General features: G+C 28.0%; 1 protein-coding gene across 3 annotated transcripts in view; it reads left to right on the top strand.

Annotated features, from left to right (window-relative positions):
- The first annotated feature begins 2664 nt into the window (after positions 1 to 2664).
- Positions 2665 to 12924, top strand: part of LOC107454244 (axin-1) — a 59003-nt gene continuing 48743 nt past the window's right edge. The window contains exons 1-2 of one of the 3 annotated variants that reach the window (XM_071180795.1): positions 2934 to 3159; positions 3849 to 3932. The gene's annotated coding sequence lies outside the window, so the exon portion shown is untranslated. Of the gene's footprint in view, positions 3160 to 3848; positions 3933 to 12924 lie in introns of all 3 variants that reach the window. The other 2 variants (XM_043044741.2, XM_071180797.1) reach the window with 2 other exon arrangements.

Here is a 12924-nt window from a genome sequence, read left to right as displayed (position 1 = left end):
TCGACTTATACATCCGACACTCACCAGAAATTTGAGATCTCGTTATTGTCAGACTATGAATTTCAATGAACAAGGTTCGAGTAAGAGTCAGAGATCACGAGTTCGAAAAACCTTTGAAAGAGGGAGTTGGAACATTTAAAAATAATTTAAAGACACAATTTACATAGTATTAATATTTTGTGTGTTAGTACCCTCATTATGCAACTGTTATTTTGTTATAACAAATCAAGATTGGATTTGGAATTTTTTGTTTCTTTTGATTTTCATGTATTGAATTCGTTACCTCATGTTATGGAGGGGATTGTTTTTCTTTTATGATGCTTAAGTTTTGTTATGATTTTTCTTGCTTAATAAAAGTTCTGATTAGTTCAAAGATGACTTTTTCATTATGCTTGCTAGACATTTTCCACAACGCACTGAACTCCGCCAGCAGTTATCAAAAAATAGGGATCGACTAACGTTATATACTCTCGAAGTTGAAGGGACGCTAAAAAAGTTTTCGAGGTAACGACAAGTTCAGAATCAAATATGTTTTGAAAAATAGAAAAATATGTTCTAAAATACGACTCTAAAAAGTAGAGTCACGAAACGTAACTATACTACTAAATATGAATGTAATGATTGTTGACTATAAGTCTAAATGCAACATTGATCATTTTATTTTTAAAAAGATAAGGACAAAAATAATGATGCATTAAATAGAAAATTGGTTTACAATAAACTTACTTACATTGTGATTTTTTCCGGAAGAATTCAATTTCTTTTTGAAGAAAATTCGACATAGCACTGTGGGCCAGAAGACCGTGATCTTTGGCCAAAAGTCAAAAATTAAAATTTCAACTAAAATATGTGAAGGCAGCTTTAATATAGCCCAAATAAAGCATTCATAATCATTAAAAACATTATAATTTACTTTTTGGACCGACGAGAGTACAATGTAATGAAAAATATGTAAAAATTTTTTTTTTCAAATTCAATTTTTTTTTAAAATTTTTATTTTAGAAATATATATAGGAATTTCACCTTACTGTTACATTTTTATCAGAGTAATTAGTCCGAAATTATAGTACAATTTTTCAATGTGTTGGATTAGTTAATACTCTTGACAAACTTATAGTTTATATCTTATCATTTGACATTTTACAATGTTTCAATGATTTTCGAAACTTAGTTCCGAAAAGTTCCACGAGGTAATTAGCTTAACTTTTTTTTGTTGTCTTCCTTGATGTTTCTTCTTTCGAAAAAACCTGCCCCATTTTGCACGTATTGCAAAGGTGGACTAAATATACCGAAAAACAAAAATTTTGTTTTCTTTTTCTTCATGTTTTCGCGTTATTTTGTAATATTACTTCGGAAATATAATTTGCTTTTCATTTTTAATATAAAATTACGAAAATTATTATATTTTCATTGCTATATTTAATTATTTAAACGTACTATATTATTATTTTTGCTCGCCATATTTCAGCCGCCATTTTGTTTTTTGGGGTATTTTTAGTGTATTTCAAAATTTCAACAATGAATTCAATTTACTGCACATAAAAACCCCCAAACTTTGAAATACATTTTATCGAAATACTAATTTTGGCCACGAAACCTTGGATGCTGGCCCACTGTGCAGTGGCACAAATAACACCCATTCAACCTCCGCGTCGCAAGAGGGGGGGGGGGATTTGAGGGCGCACGCTCCAGAAAAAATAACACTGCATGAATTATAATAAAAATATATTTATTTTTCTTTGCATTTATAAGATATTTTTTTATTCACTTTACAAATAATAATAATTCTTAACTGGACCTCGAATATAATTATTGTAACATAGTGAATTATTTTNAAAAAATAACACTGCATGAATTATAATAAAAATATATATTTATTTTTCCTTGCATTTATAAGATATTTTTTTATTCACTTTACAAATAATAATAATTCTTAACTGGACCTCGAATATAATTATTGTAACATAGTGAATTATTTTCTCGTATTATTTCGATACATTGCATTTCAATGTGGTAAGCGTATACAATGCTTCAATTTAGTATCTTTTCTAAATTTCGTCTCTCTATCACAATTATTAATTTATTATTAATTAAAAACAGTTGAAATAATTGAAATTAAATATATAAAGTAATATAAAACGAAATAAATTATTATAAATACCAGAAAGCCTCTTCATATAGTGTTTTTGTTTCCTATAATAATTAAAAAAAATGTTTTTTTTTTGTTCTGTCTACGATAGGATAGGGCGCATTTAATAACCTTCCAGGGGGGCGCACCTAAGTCTATGTATGCCAATGTAACTGCATATGAAACATGCAGGATAAAGAAGAAGTTGAGTTATAGAAATAGCGAAATAAAATCCTTATTTTTTAGTGAATTATGTTTAAACTTGAAAAATCAACTATTCATTTTTCGGGTTTTTTCTCAAAAATGTTCTCGATTTTCATTCCAGAATGAGTCTGGAAATAACCCTAGACTGGGCACCCCCTTTGTCATGAGGATCAGCAGGGGGAACAGTATAATTACATTCCTTTTTGTTATACGCGCTCTTTTTGAGATTGAGAAGGAAGGTGAGGTGAGGGTATAACGTCATTTCATTAACGCATGCGCAAACAAAATATGGCTCCTGAACAATCGTGTCCAATCAGAGCAGGAGTCAAGGCTTATTCTAGGAATATCCGTCTCCCTTTTTTTTTTCTGTTTATGTCGATGTTTTGTGGCGACATCTGTATTCAGCTTCTTTCAACATTTTATTATAGAATCATAAAAAAGTTATGTAACATCGTAAATAGATCTTAATTTCTGAAGTTTTTCACAACAGATTCTTTTTTAATAATTTTCGTTAAAAAAAGCATAAATCAGTACTAATTCTTCTATTATAAACCTCAAAGTGACCGAAGTTCAAACTCTTACTTGGGATTGGCGCTGTAAAAAAGTTTTATGACGTCACATAGAAAGAAGTGACGGCGTCGGGGCATGTGCAGTGCAAGGAAAACACAACAAAAATTTTGTTTTTATCCTAAATAGTTATTTAGTTAACTCTCAGATTCTTCTGGTTTATTTACATCTTGGGAATTTACTGTTCTTATTATAGAGATATGTCTAACTATAATTAGACAAAGTGATAATTCAAGATGTGTTTCTTTCCTTTTAGTTCGGTAAGTAAACTAAGTAGATCTTGTATTTCCTCTCCTTATCCATGGATTAGTAGACTTGAAAGATGCCGACCGCTAGGCCTAAAATCTCTTAGATAGGGGAAGGGGGATAAGTTTGTAATAGCTAACATGCTTTCATGTTTTTCCTTTTACTTATTATCAGGAATCGTAAATATCATAATATTTTCGGAAATATCAGTTATTTTTATCCAATATATTCGATGGAAAAGTTAACCTCACTGTTTATAAATATTTTCAGGAGTGATTTTAACATTCGTACATAAAAAAAAGTTCATTTTAAATATGTTCATAATATAATTTTTAATCCTCTTTCGCCTTATTTATATGGAATAAAAAAAGTTAGCTAACAGAATAAAGATACATAAGTGTCAGATGAATTGGCCTTGTCTTTTTTTTACTCGCAAGAATTCAAAATTAAAGTTGAATCTTAAGTGTTATGATAATTTGATTTAACTAAGCATGCACAAAATCGCTATTTTTTTCGCGTGGAATATCTCAACGGCAAAGAAGTCCCTGATAGATTACGCTATTTGCGCTGAACTTTTCTGTGGTTTGGAAATATTCTCCCTCAAATAACTCTCTCAGAAGTAGTAAATGATTTATTAATTATGTAAGCAAATAATTTATTAAATATATTTATTAATGTATCTTTTATCTGATATTTTTTATAGTTTACTCTTTCAAATGGAAAAAATTTATCTTCATTATCTTACAATATTCTACTATTTGACTACTCTTTTAAACTGATATTCAAAGTAAGCCTTTTTAACTATTGACAAACTTTTTTTTTTTACTGGACTGTGCATGCATTGCCAAAAAAATCAAAGATGTTCTGAATCATGATTTATATTTTAAAATACATATATTAGAATGTATCAGGGAGCATTGATTTATTGTCATAGATTTTCTTAAAAATATGTATATTATTCGATTCTTTTATATAAATAACAGTTTTTGATGTTACTTTAGGATGTAATTAAAATCTTTATAAAAAAATTATAGTTTTATTAAAGTTTTTCTGACTTTAAGTGTCTTAGATTCATACCATGTAAATAAAATTAGCATTCTTAATGATTCTTATTTTACTTGTTTATGAATTGATAGTGTTTTGTTAGCTGGATAATGTTTTCTGGACAGTGTTTTGTTAGCTTACATATTGGTATTTGCAGCAAACAAATTTGGTGACAACCTGGTCTTGCTGTGCAAGAAACTAAAAAATATATTATAAGGGCTTATAGACAGGGTTGGGTTTTTGCCATCAAAAACTAGTTTTTGACATGACAGTGGTAAAAACCGTCAAAAACCTACAGTTTTCTTTAATTTATGGCATATAGCAGACAATATATTATTTTCACATAATTGCCTTTATAAATGAATGTTGTAAATGATGATCTATTGATTTTGCAAATACATGTATTCTTATAGAAGGATATACATTCATACAGAAATGTTGTTGTTGTTGCTTATGCCCACTTGACCAACAGAAGCATTAAATCAAGTGCATGAACTCATCCAAAATGCTTCCAAAGCTATGTACTATTGCAACAGGGTTGGAGACCAGGTGGCTCTTCTGGCAGCCAATACATGATAGGATGTGGGCAGGGGCAGACTGGTTCACTTTGCACTTAGGGCAGGGTGCATAGACTTGAAGGCCCGCAACGTGACGTTGGGGTAGAATGTGTCCGCTTCTAAGTATGGCAAGCGACGTTTGGATACAGAAATATTGTAATATACTTATTGAAAATAGTAATACTTACTTTTATCATTATAGCTTGATTTGCAAAGGATTCAAAATTTTGCACTTCTTAATTGTTAGAAATAAACAAACAAAAAAGCTTGGAACTATTAATAAATTCATGAACTAAAAAGAATTTAAAATTTGGCATTTCTTAAATATTAGAAATAAGCTAGACAAAACTAAGGGTTTTTGACATGACGGTAAAAACCGTCATGTGTCAAAAACTTGCTAACCCTGTTTATAGATTATATCTCATAGCCGCCAGGACCAATCATATATATATTTTTAAAATTTTAAGCAAAAGCACTCCTTGGTGTCTTAGTTTTGAAGTTTTTTTCCTGTTTATAAACAATTTGGCACCTTGTTGATTGCAGTTGGTGTGGCAAATCACTCTATGTAAATATCCCCAATAAGGTTGTGGCAAGCATTTTTATTTTAGTTTTAAAAACTGATGAAGAAATGTAATGTTTACAAACTATCTGTTTATGATTAACCTATAAAGTATGTTAGTTTAAGCTGTTGATGAATTTCTAATATCATTAAAAACTGTCAAAAACTATTAATTTTATTTCAAACTGATAGAGGGACATCTTAAGAACTGATCTACATAGAAATTTAAGAATAAATTTCAGAATTCTATTTATTATGGATTGTTTTCTGAGGCTGGGTAAAGTGGGTATATGGCTAGGCTTAACAAACTGTTAGGGGGGGATATTTTTGTTTTACTTCTGGATTAGCTCTTATAAATATCTAAGAATAAATATTTTGCAATGAAATAGCTAAAAAAATTTTTTTGTTTACTTTAAACTTTATTATTCTTTTAAATTTTATTTTTTAACGAAAAGAATATGGGGGAATAACACTACTTTTTTAGGAAATTGTGCGCAGTCCAGCAAAATATACTGAATTCGAAGCGAAAGCTAATTTTGATAACATTCAAAATTAAGATTTCGCTTCGAATTCAGTATATTTTACTTTTATCACTCTTTCATTTAATAATATGAAGGGGGGGAAATTAAGCATTTTTTTTTAATGTAACTATATTACATTTATTTAAGAGCATTTTTATTTCGAAAACGATATTTGTAAATGTATTTTAGTGAAATATATACTGATTGTAGAACTATACCCACTCTCTCTCTATATATATGTGTGGATGGAGTTTTCAATATAAATGTAAACAACAACAATCTCTTGACCTGCTCTACTTCCGGTTCGAAAGTATACAGCTTTTTCTGCGCGATATTTTCAAACAGATAATTTTGTTTTTATTAAAAGAAATAGAAAATCAAATTTCTTATCTCAAATCTGCTGTATTTCATAAGATATTTTAAGTACCTAATTCTGGTGAGTTTGGCGTGAACATTTGTTTTAGTTATTTAGAGATGTATTGTTAAAAATGGTGACATGGTTGCTAGATTTAGGAAGAACTCACTTTTTTGGCATTTCTGATTTGGCCTCTTTTTTACTTATTTATTACTGTTTGTTCTTGCAAGCCGTGCACCATCATACGTTAATATTGGCATATTGTTCAAGCAACGAGATTGAATTGACTTTACAAATTATCACTTAGGTTTGAATTTCAAAGTTGGTATATTGTTAACTAAGTAAGAAGTGCTTTATAACATACTTTTGTTTTTCAAATGACAATTTTTGGAATGATAGGTCTTCAAAGAATGATTCTTCTTTTAAACACTAATAATAAATCGGGTAACAAATTCACGGATGCAAGAAATGCTACTCAAGAGAGTCTCAAAGCACCAATGATGTGAGCCAAATGGTTTCAAAACACACCAATAGCCTGGAAGTATAGGCAATCAAGACATTGCAGCGCTTCCACAAACATACATGTATAAAAGCGATCAGTTGTGCTCTTCAATTATTTTTACTTTCTTCTTGTTTTGACAATTACTACCAAAAACCAAAATTTTGGTGTAGAAAATATTCAATAATTATATATAAAAATGTGTGAAATTACAATTTAACCAGTCCGTTCATTTTTAAGTATTGAAAATGAAAATGCGAAAACAATCAGCTTAATGAAAAAACACCCTTATTCGTTAGATGTAAAATCAATTTTCATTTACTCTCTTTTTAACTCCTCCTTTCCATAAGACATGCAATTACAATAATAAAAATAATAATAATAAAACAGTTTTGAAGTCCTCTGTCTGTATTCATTTTTCAGTTTTGTATGAATACAAAATTCGAAACTGTTCTTTCAATTGATGCTGAGCTGCACGGACTAGAATATAGACAGACTTAAGGCTATTGTAACATAAAATAGCATGTAACTAGAAAATTTAATAACTGTACTAAATATAAAAAGTAATTTAATTAAACCCTTGAATTGATGATTGAAAATATTAACTCCTTTTAACAAACAATTATATTTTCTGTAATTTATGATTGCTTTACTAATAAAAGAGCTAATTATACATTATAATTAACATTAATTCACTAATATTCATGTACATATAAGTGCAGAATGTTCTCAGAGCCTAATAGTCCCAAAGTTTCTTTTTAGATCCAAATTTCCTCAAAAATTTGAGCTTTTTTTTGTGCAATAACTTTTTGAAAATATTTTTGGAAAATAAAGTTCGTATAAAAAATATTCATTTGATTTTGCACAATTCTTGAATAAGCAGTTTTATGTGTTATAAAATAATAGAAATCAAAATATATGGAAATAGTAATAATGAATTAAATTAAACTTAAAGTCCCACTTATAAATTTAAAGAATTCAATCTAATAAATACAAATATTGACATGTTTTTTTTTTTTTTTTTTTTTAGCTAGAAAGTTTTGCAAAAGCAACTCATTTTTTAACAAAATATTTTGTAGGAATTTATTCAAAAATTTATCCCATGTTCGTTTGAATTTTCTCTAAAGAGATGTTCGCTTAGTCAGACATATTCTGCTCACCGGAATATAATTAATAACAACAAATATTGAAAATCACTTTTTAAAAAAAAATCATACTTTGAGATCACGCAATTATTTGAGAATACTTTAATTTTACTCATTCTAAAAAATCTGTCTAAATTGTTACATAAATTGTTAAAAATTGATATTTAGATTTACGTTTTATTAATTGTTTCATTTTTAATTCAATTCAAAAGCTTCATTAGATGATAATGATTCTAATAACTGCTAGAAGACCTTAAATATAAAATTCTAATTGTAAACTTTTGAGAAAAGAAAAAAGATATTTTTTTTTTTTAGTTAGGCTTGTAATCACTTGGTTTTATTTTATAGCTTTTTACCATTAAGCCAAACATTTATTAAGAATTTCCTTGTTAACTTTGGATTCGTTATAAATGAAATAGGCTTCACAAACTCTTAATGGTGTGAAGATATTTTATACTTCTGTCCCCATATAAATATAATAAAGATTATATTTGCAATTATGCGGTTAACTATTAAGTTAATTGTAAATCTGACACCAACAAGGGTGTTATAAATAATCAAATGATTTTTGTTGCCATATATGAGGTATTGGTTCCACTAAGTTATATTGCTTTATCCGTTAAAGGCTTGAAATTTTCATCTTTTATCTTTTAACTATTCTCAGGTTCAGATTATTATGTGAATTAAATTGCTTAAATTTGAAGAACAATATGGCTTGATTAGTCTAATGTTACATTAATAACAGAATAGTCATATAGGAAAATTAGTTTTTTTAATCCATAAGACTTTTGTATATTATGCTATATTTTCATTAAAAACAATGGGAACAATCGCTTTTCTTTTCAAAGGATTCTTTGAAGAGTTTTGTTTTGCAGTTTACAAAGTAAGTGCAGGTTATTTTGCATATGCACCTTTATTAGATGTTTCATTTTTATTTTTCTTACTCACTCCAGTTGCCTAAGTTCCAAAATGCAACTGCTTGGTTCTTGTATTTGTAATAAATTAAAAAAAATTAATAAATAGTAGCTTGTGTCTCTAAGATATGTTTTTTCCGTAGTGAAAGAAACATGGAAAACATCTGTTTACCACTTCATAATTAAATTGAAAATCATGATGAAATTCATGAAGTTTATTATTAATTCTGGGTTATTTATTTATAAAAGAAAACTTTCAACAATAATAATAAATTAAAATAAGTTTTCAACAATGTAACATGTTATAGCTAAATTTTTAGTTTATAATATTGTGCTTAAGACTTATTACTAATATAACTTTAAGGGGGAAAATTGTTATTTTACTGTCGATTGTTATTTTTTAAAAAAATTAAAAACAGAATAAATGTCTAAAATTACCGTAAGAATCACTGATATAAAAAAATGCAAAGAAAATTAGGCCAATTGAGAGAAATTTTAACTGCCTGACATTTTTTTAAATTTAAATTTTTGAGTTTTTTTTTTTTAAACCTATGCTTAAACAAAAAAATAATTTAAATACACACTGTTTGTGTAGGAAAATAATTATAACATAAATTATTGTGATGAGTTATATGGATTTTAAAATCCTGTCTTCAATTAACTATATGAAAATAGTTAACGAAACTTTTGTAATATATTTTATTTATTACATATGTGAACTATTAATTTATCAGCTATCTTTAATCATTTTTCGTTCGATATATCCCATTTTCCCGCCACTTTCTTTAAGTCCCCTATAAGAAATGAGTTTCTTCAGGGAGAAATTCCAGCCCTGGCTAGCTTGTCTATTTCTTCGTAATTTTGAATATTACGTGCTCTCTGTGATTCTTTTTTTTTCTCCGTAAGTTATTATTTTTAAAAATTTGATTTTATTGATTAATTTTTATTAATAAAGTATCAGGTAAATGGTGAAACCACTTTTGGGCCACACTTAATTAATTTCCTAAAAGTGCTTAAATATGCCTAATTGTCTAATTCTATGATTGTGATCCCCATTAACGAGTCTCTCTCTGTATGTACACCGATATCTTCAGGTATGCCTAGATCAGGGGGGGCGAACCTTTATACACCAACGTGCCAATTTTTCTAAAAAATTGTTTAATGAGGTCATAGACGTGCCGTCAAATAATTTTGACTTAGTGATTATTGGGAAAATAATAATACTAAATACTATCAACTCTTTATTTACATTGAGAAAAAAAAATACATTTTGCCATGTCTTAAAACAACTTAATGTAACATTAGTGTGACTTCTGTTGTTGCAGATTAGATGACAAATAACTTAGATTAGGTTGAAAGATGTTAGTTTAAGCGGGACTGTTATTTTCTTTATAGCTATTTATTGTTAGCTTGTTTTTTATGGTTACTAATTGTTTTTTTAGCATTAAATGTTAATTTTTTATTAATAATTGTTTATTATTTTGTTTGTTTTTGTGAATTTCAATTTAATTGTTGCATATGCTTCATAGTGTAATAACATTTGTGTAATAACAATTTATAGTGTAATAACAATTGTGATCAGTGGCGTGCCCAAAATATTGTGTCTCGTGCCATAAATGGCACGCGTGCCATTGGTTCGCCATCCCTGGCCTAGATGCTAATTCGTTAGAAATGAATGCTCAACTTTAATTTTACTGAATTATAATAGCATTGAATAGTTAAATATGTAACATTAAACGTCTTTCTTAAAACACTATGGATCTGTATTAAAACATTAAATCTAAATTTATATAAAGGTTAGCTGGCATATAACAGAAATTTAAATGAATGAGAAAATTAAATAAGTTACGTATAGTTTGCCTCATAAATTTTAGATTTTTTTTTAAAAATTGAGTCAAGTGAACATGATTTGTAAAGTATTTGAGTAGTAGCTGTCCTTTTTTTTTTTTTTTTAAGCCAATGGTTAAATTTTCTCAATTTCTAAAAATTTATAACATAATTAAATAAAGAAACCTAAATATATGAAGAATGTGTCACTATCAAATTTTATTACAATTAACAAATAACATACTAATTTTCATAACCAAATATTCAAACTGACTCTTAAATAGTATGATATATACATTTTAAAATTCTGTATAAAAAAGAAAATAGATATTTTAATTATATGAAAAAAGTAGCTGTGAAAAACTTTCCTTTACTACATTAAATTAATACTATATTAAAATGATAAACTATTCTAATGTTTTTCGCTTTTATTGGTCATTTTTAGTTTCTTCCAGTTTTTTCCGATGTTCTGGAAGTTTTTTCCCCCCCGGAACGAAATCCTCTTGTTATAGATAAAATTCTACCAGAAGTGGGTGGGGGGGGGATATCAGTATCAGGCTAAAAAATGTAAAAGTTTTTTCTTTCTCTCTCTCTCTTTAACCCAATTTTTAATTTATTTTACCAGCATATGTATGATTCTTTAACTTATAAATTATTTTTTAGATTTGCGGTTGAATTATTTACGTTTTCATAAAATTGCATATTTTTGGAAGAAATATATATTACTTTTTAGTATATTGCGATTATATTATTTACGGATTNTATTTTTCGGATTCTTTTTTTTTTGTTGAAACTATAATTAAAATCTAAAAATTCTAGATTTGAATGAAAAAAAAAAACGATTTTTACACCTACTATCTTGCTGTGAATGCAAGTCTTAACATTTCATTTAAATTTTATCCAATGAGTAATCGAATGACTAAATTTAATATTGCGTGTTTAAATTCTTATTCACTGTTCAGAACATCCGGCCTATTTTCTAAATAATGTGTCATCTATGGCTTTAAAATTTTTAATCTCCGTTTTCTAATCATCACTGGGCATTACTTCTCTTTTCCAACCTTTTAAAAAAAAAAAGAAAAGAAAAAGGCAATCTCTTTCTCGGCGCAGTGGACAAAACAAGGACATGAGTGTAGTAATAATAATTTTCTTGAATTACGTTTTTTCTTTGAGCCGCGAGGCGTCGGAAGCGGGGTTGATACTCGTCTTTGATGTTCGCCGCCTTGAAATTGGCGAAGCGTGACCGCTTCGATCTGACAGGAACGCGTGATTCTTTTTAAGGAAGAACAAAAAACGTCAGTTGAATAACTCATTCCTCAGTGGCGGCTATTTTAAAAGGCTACCACCATTTTAGCAATTAGTGGATTTGCCCTCTGCCACTTACCTCTTCTCTTTTTACTTTTATTATTATTAAAAATCGGTTGGTGGTTTGGGTTTTTATAGCTACGTCGCGTTAAATATTTCTTTTATTTAAATGATGTCCGATTCCGTGTTTTTTTTCGCTATAAGTGTACGTTTATTTAATATTCAGCGAATTGTTCTCTCATAAAAAAAATATATTGCTGTTCCCTTTAACTGAAAAAGAATTTGATATACAACAATAATTTTTTCCCCTTACTTATAATAAGCCTTAAATACACCATTTTATTAAAAAAGATATTTAAAAAAAAATTCATTCTGTTATAGTTTAATTGCGTGTAATACTTGGTTAAACTGTTTTTTACTTTTTTTTAATTCAAAATAAAATGGCCAATACCCTCACTCGTAAAAAATAATAACGGAGATTTTACTAGCGACATTGTTTAGGCTGCGAGTAAAGTTTTGATACATCATGCATAATCATGTAAGTCAAAATAGAGAAATTCGAAATATAAGCACTTACATTTAGCGGAGTAAAATATATGTATCTAAATTTTGATCTGAAGATTTTATAAACCATTATTTATGATTAAATTATTATTATTCAATATACTGCAGTACTGGCATTATCATACCTGCCAACTCTTCCGGAAGATTTTATTCCCATATTTAAAGTGGTAGCAATACTCAGGTTATTCCAATTAATTTTTTGAATTATAATGATAATTATAAATGAGTCTAACCACCACTAGATATAAATAATTACAATAAATATATGAAAGCATAATAATTTCTGCGAAAGCAAATTTCAACGGGATCAAAATATAAATATATTTTTGAATCAAATTGATTTTCGTTTATTGTTTTACAACCACTCTGAAAATCCATTCTCGGAAAGAGTGAAAGTTGGCAGGTATGCATTATCACTCTCAGTTGAGGAATAAGCGAAGTATTGTTGCCATCAGTGGATATTTTATCAACAAATTTATATATATATAT

Source organism: Parasteatoda tepidariorum, chromosome 5 (assembly GCF_043381705.1).
Source record: "Parasteatoda tepidariorum isolate YZ-2023 chromosome 5, CAS_Ptep_4.0, whole genome shotgun sequence".
Taxonomy (NCBI): domain Eukaryota; kingdom Metazoa; phylum Arthropoda; class Arachnida; order Araneae; family Theridiidae; genus Parasteatoda; species Parasteatoda tepidariorum.
Note: the sequence above shows the minus strand (reverse complement) of the source record. Positions and strands in the feature narration are given on the sequence as shown.